At 36.6% G+C, this 6,428-nt stretch overlaps 1 long non-coding RNA gene across 1 annotated transcript; it reads right to left on the bottom strand.

Moving 5' to 3' along the window:
• Positions 1-913: 913 nt before the first annotated feature.
• On the bottom strand, positions 914-6,397 carry LOC107289879. The gene is made up of 4 exons (XR_001548936.1): positions 6,249-6,397; positions 4,311-4,425; positions 2,707-2,751; positions 914-1,089 (listed from the first exon to the last, which is right to left on the bottom strand). It is a non-coding gene; the product is annotated as an uncharacterized LOC107289879 (long non-coding RNA).
• Between the last annotated feature and the right edge of the window lie 31 nt (positions 6,398-6,428).

Raw genomic sequence — 6,428 nt, 5'->3', positions numbered from 1 at the left:
ACAAAATAGAAAATAACTTGATCACATTTTTACTGAATACTTTCTTCTGCTATTTTGTTTTTACCTCGTTTGTTGTTTGATTGTTCTAGGTGGACCAAGAATGGCAGCAGCCTGCTAGAATCTCAGAAGAGATATGGAAAGACTTATGATATTCTAAAGAAAAATTATACACAAATGTTTCTTTCCAACAAAGCCAGGGAGTACCTGATTGTGTATGTGACTTTCCAATGTGCCTTTCCAATGTGGATGCATGCTACACTTTTTTATCTGCAATCTAGCATGCAATTGATACAGTCTAATAGCTCCCATTCCCCTCAGGTTTTATATCCCCTCACACCTACACATTTCATGCAACTTTACAGTTTTATCCTTTTCATCAATGTTCAGTTTTAGGCACCCAGGGTTAGCACATATGATAGTTTATTGACATATTACTTCTCTGAAAGGATAGAAAGAGCCAATCCACTGCTACTATCTAAGAGCATGAAATCAGCCTTCAGATTTTTTTTCCTTGGGACTTGACTTTGTAGCTGTGTCAGCTGGCAAACATTTTCCTTAGGTTCTTTAAATAGAAACTACTTTATTTTGTCGGGTTTTGGTTGGCTAGATTTTATGGCCTTATGTTATTATAGATCCTGCTGTCGTTAACATGCTTTATCTACTACATTATGTTTTGAAGTTCTGTCATGTATCCTGGAATCTGAAGCCTAGGAGTGCTAAATACAGCGTTATATTTTATATAACTGTGTTGTACAATGTCATTATGTTGTACTGTTTGCCACTTTGGTAGCTGGACAATTAAAGACCAACAATTAAAAGAAAGCAGTGAAGGAAAGTGTCCAATAAATAAATAAATAAGAAATATTGATTACATCTAGGAAATATACATTCAATAATAAAATATTCGACAGACTTCTTGAACACCACATTTATTCACTCCATGACAGATGGCAGATTACCACTGTGCTAATGATGCATACTGCTTACAGAATAAGTAGTTTCCCATGATGTAGCTCAACTTGTTTACAGCTGACAGTTTAAAAATTCATTCTGAAGAGTGCAAGTTTTAATGATGCTCAGGCCTGGCTCCTGAAATAACATAATCTTAATTAGACCAACAATAAATATTTTTTTAAAAATACTTATACTTTATGAAAAATTATGACTTAGAATGATGGGGGAAAATCAGCAACCAATCAATTATAATATTACATTTTCCACTGGGCACTACCTAATTGTATTTTCTCATCAGAAGATTCCATCAAATGTTTCTCAATTTTACTCCCCAATTCTGCTCCAGAGTGCTATGTAGACTCTTCATAGCAGACCTAGGTTACAGATTGAAGTGGGAAGGAAGAGCAGCCTGACCAGCCCAACATATGATGATGTTGTGGTCAACTCACTATTTTAGACACCTTTAGTATGACTACGTATAACATCTATCAATTATTCTGATACAGAAAATATAACTCAAGCCTGGATAGATATGCAAATCTAAGTATTATTTTATGCAAATACATAAAATGCTACAATCTAAATAAAATAACAGAATGTTATTCATGTTTACTTGAGAATCAATCACACTGTGTTCAGTATGTCTCACTTCGTAATACTTATAAACTACAGCATTTTTACACTTTATCCATTCCCTTCCTTAATACACAGCTGTCAGAGCCAGCATATGGAGGACCCAATAACTATTTAATTATAATCAACGCTTCTGTTATCTAGTGGCAGTTTTAACAGGCCTCAACCAAGTAACACATTTGCTTTTTCTAGCATGTAATGACTGCTTACAACACAAGAATGTGAACATCAGCTGCAAGGCAACAGCTAGAATTGCAGCTACACTCTTCCAGGTATGTATGTTGTGAAAGATGATAGTTTAATTTAACTAAGTTTAAATTAATTACGAATGAAAATAATGTATATTTAGAAATAGTGCTATCTGCAAAAAGAAAAACCACAAAAGTGGAAAAACATGCTTTTGAGAGTTTAAAATGTTATATAGATAACATAAAGTCACTAAAATGGTGACTAGCACAATTTAATACCAAATGGACTGGATCCAGATTTTAAACCTAAAAAATACCAGTAGCTTCCTCTATTATAGTATCTGTTTCACTCAGCTTAGTAAATTGACAAGAGATGATTTTTATCTGTCCCCTGAATATTTTATTAAGAGTTGCTTTCAATAGTGAAATGAACAGCATATAAATTTAACAAACTGGCTTGGATAATCTGGTTTAATGGGTTAAATAAGAGGCGTCAGGAAGTGCATCCAGTCAGTAAATGCTCAACTCCATCCAGTTGCCCTGACTCTACCCCAAATTAAGGGATTACAGGGCTGTAAAAAGGGAGTTTTTTAATGGATTAAGTAGAAGAAAGGAGACCCAATCATAAAAGTCACTGACAGTTTTTAGAGGTACTCTTTACTTTTCCATGTACTATACTATTTTAGTTTCCAACATAGGGAAAGGAGCCAGCTAGCCTAGATACCTGCCAAGTAAAATCTTAATCTTATTTAATGGATATACATATTAAAAAAATCGTAGATTCAGAAGAAGTATTACTTTCAGAGCTTTATGTACACACTTGGTACTAACGACTAATGCAGAACCACTGTCAAGTTCTACGTTAAGATCTCAATTAATGAAATGTAATTATGACAGACCTATATACATTTCCAATTATGCTAGCACTTACTCCTCCTCTTATTTTCCGCTGCTCTTCTTTCAGCTGAATGTTCACCTAAGGATAAAATAATTTCATTATCAAAAGACCAAACAATAATTTCTAATATATTTAGAGGCATAAGTCATATCAGGAAAAAGCTATATTTCAAGAAAAAATGTATAAGAGAACCTGAATAGTCAAGGCAAATATAACTATAAAAAAATCTGTAAATTTGATTAATACCAGAAATGTTGTAGTCATTGATGAAAAATCTTGATTATTTTAATTCACAATTATACTTTATGATATACAAATACCTGGGATTGGAACTTTCAGGAAAAATATGCCTAAACCTATATTGTACCATATTGGGGAAAAAAGCTGTCACACAGAGTTTGTCAATAGGAATGTCAAATATAATTAAAAATCTGTATCAAGAAATTTCACTGAAAGTTTAGATTACCTTTCAATGATCTGGGGTTATTTATTCAATTTAGCAATTTATTTTTTGGACATTTTGACACTAATGTCACTAATGCCTTGAAATTCCACATTTAATACAGATTGCTGAAGAATGTATATTAGACTCAAATTAGTAACCTGATTTTATAAGAATTTGAAGAAATAAGATTAAGTTATTATTTTTGCAAAATTTGGGACAAGTTTGATATCCATGAATTGGGTATCTCCTTTTGTTTGAACACATCAGATAATGTTTTATTAAGGATTGGTTGAAATCACTGTAAGACAGTACTAACAATGCAATTCAGGAATTAAAATGTTAGTTCACATGGCTTGTGGACTAAAAAAACCAAGAGTGCAGGTGACAGGGGGTGAGGATTTTTTTTTCTACTGTCAGCCACCCCAGCATAAAGCGCCCCTATTGGGGCCCCAAGCCAGGTTTTAAGGCTCTTCTGGAAGGCCAGGAATGTAGGGTCTAATTTCACCTCCAACGGGAGCATATTTGAAAGGGAGGGGCCACAGCAGACTCCTCCAGGCAAAATTCTTTGGCAGATGGGATCTGAAGTAGGCCTCTTCTGCTGGAGTGAATGGGATGGGCTAATCCTATTACGGTGAGATAGTTCCTCAGATACCCTGCACCCATGCTATGCAGGGCTTTAAAGGTGACAACCAATACCTTGAATTAGATTTGAAAGCAGACTGGCAACTAATGCAGCTCACAAAACAGCAGTGTTAAATATACCACCCAAAGAGCCTTCAGAACTATCTATGCAACTGCATTCTGTAGTAGTTGTAGCTTCCTAATAGTTTTCAAGGGTAGCCCCATGCAGAGTGTGTCGCAGTAATCCAAGTGAGAGATGATACAGGCATGAATGACTGCACACAGTTTAATGTAGCTGTTAAGGGCTGGTCTAGAAACCAAGACATAGTGAGTTCTAGTCATGCCTTAGGCATGTAAACCAACTGGGTGACCTTGGGTCAGATACCCTCTCTCAGCCCAACCCACGTCACAGGATTGTTGCTGGTGGGAAAATAGAAGAAGGAAGGAGTATTAGGTATGTTCACCGCCTTGAGTTACTTATAAAGTAATAAAGATGGGATAAAAATCTAATAAATAAATCCAAAATTGCATATGTAACTAAATTCCCAGAAAACAAGCATATAAAATTTACCTCCAAATTCAATTTTGTAATAAAGGTATCCTACCAAGATTACAGACATCACAACAGGCTGAAATTCTTTTGAAGGTTTATACATAGCCCACAACTTTGAAATATTAGCCAGCATCTGTAAGTAGGAACAAAATGAACATAAATTTTTGTTCATAAATTTATTTATTAAATATACATGCCTTTTATATTCAAACTTGTATTTTATTAGTGACCAGAGGTACTCTTATTAAAAAAAAAACCCACCTTGAATATGAAGGCTTTATTTAGAATGCATTTAACTTGTCCTTCATTTACCCAAGAAAGTAAGAGTTCTTTTGGATCACACTTGTGGCCTATTATCCAGTAGCTTGCCACAGTGATCAACTACAAGCCTTTGAAAATCCACAAGTAGAACATGAAAACCAAAGCCCACCCTTATTAAATTTATTTCTCTAGCCTAGCAAACAGCATCCAGTTTGTAGGAATTTTTATGAGTTAACCATAAACTACATTAAGTGCATCTAGGCACCTCTGAATCTTCCATGAAACTATGGCTGCCCAAGCCATAGCTTAGATCCATACGAGCAAAGGCTCAGAATGAGCTAGCTTTATACATTATTTTCCATCCTACAACAAATATCTCCAGGACAGAAATCAAAATACAACACATCTGTACGCCACACTGGCAACGCCAATCTACAGTTTTTATAATAGCTTCATGTAGGTATCACACCTAATAAATTCGTACAGCTTTTCCCCAAAGAGAACAAAGGGTATAGAAGATAATAGGAACTTTCATCTCTAGTGGCAAGGAATCTCATATACTCTAGGATTGCATGCCCAAGGCTCACTTTTTAACAGACACAGGTGGGAACTACAGCTCAGGAAAAGTATTCCTTTAAATAGCTTGTTAGTTGGGTAAGATGCTACCAGACTTGAGTTTTGCCATCATGGACTAACAAGGCTCTCCTACTATAAGGTAGGGCACGAGTGAAAGTGAGGTAGTAAGTCCTCTGTCATAATAGCAGAATACTAACTAGTAATTAACTGAACCACAGTTCATTATTTTAACTGGATTTGTATACATGCTAAATTGCAAATTAGCTAACATTTTATTTTAGCATTTTGTGTAAATCTAGCTGGAATGCCTGAACACTTTTATAAAGTTCCAGAGAACAAATTACAGTGGTACCTTGGTACTCATCTTTAATTGGTTCAGGGAGCTGCGATGAGTATCAAAAACGATGAATACCAAACAAATTTTTCCCATAAGGAATAATTTAGTGAGTCACAAGGCAGCCGACACTGACAAGTTCTAACTTATGCATCGAGTACCAAACGAACGATAAGTACAGGGACAAAATTTTCACATCAAGATGCCTTGAGTACCAAATTTGATGAGTTTCAAAGCAGTTGAGTACCAAGGTACCACTGTATTATAATGGAACAGCTGTAGTACTAATTAAGGACATTGTACAGTTAAATACTAGTTTATAGATGAACAAAGTCTAAATCAGAGTTACAAAACAAACTGCAACCTTGTTTATATCCTAATAACTCCAGGTGAATTCTGCAGCTAGCTTTTTGATATTGGTAAGCTTGCTAGTGGATCTTTGGCGGTTGGAATACACTCTGTCATAATAGCTGGAAGTGGCCTCTAACTACGCAGGCAGGGAGGAGGTTTTGTATGCTTCCTGCATCTCGCCGATGGGGCTTCGCTTGCTTGCGCGGCCCTGTTGCTGGCATATCACGGCCCAGTGTCGGAGATCCTCGGGCTACTGTATCTTTATGCTCCTTAGACCCATCCCGGTAACCTTCCCCAACAATGGAGCGTTAATTTCGTTCGCAAGCGACGGGGACACTCCCAAGGCGCAGGATGGGGCGCTGCCAGACAGCAAAAGGTTAAAAAAAAATCATCCCAGCCAACGCGCTATTCCCCAAAGATAACATCTAACCCACCTTCAAAGTCAGAGAAACCCCCAAGAATGAAAGGTCACAAACGGATGATTGTAGCGTAAGAATGCCGCAAGGGTTGCTGGGTACGGAACCAGCGTCTGCCTAGAACGGCTCTTCATCCGGTTTTGGCCGCCTACAGCACCCTGTTCAGGAGGATTACGCTATAGAGTCGCTTCTCGCCGC

The sequence above is a fragment of the Protobothrops mucrosquamatus genome, unplaced genomic scaffold (assembly GCF_001527695.2).
Source record: "Protobothrops mucrosquamatus isolate PMUCROS unplaced genomic scaffold, P.Mucros_1.0 scaffold779, whole genome shotgun sequence".
NCBI lineage: Eukaryota > Metazoa > Chordata > Lepidosauria > Squamata > Viperidae > Protobothrops > Protobothrops mucrosquamatus.
Note: the sequence above shows the minus strand (reverse complement) of the source record. Positions and strands in the feature narration are given on the sequence as shown.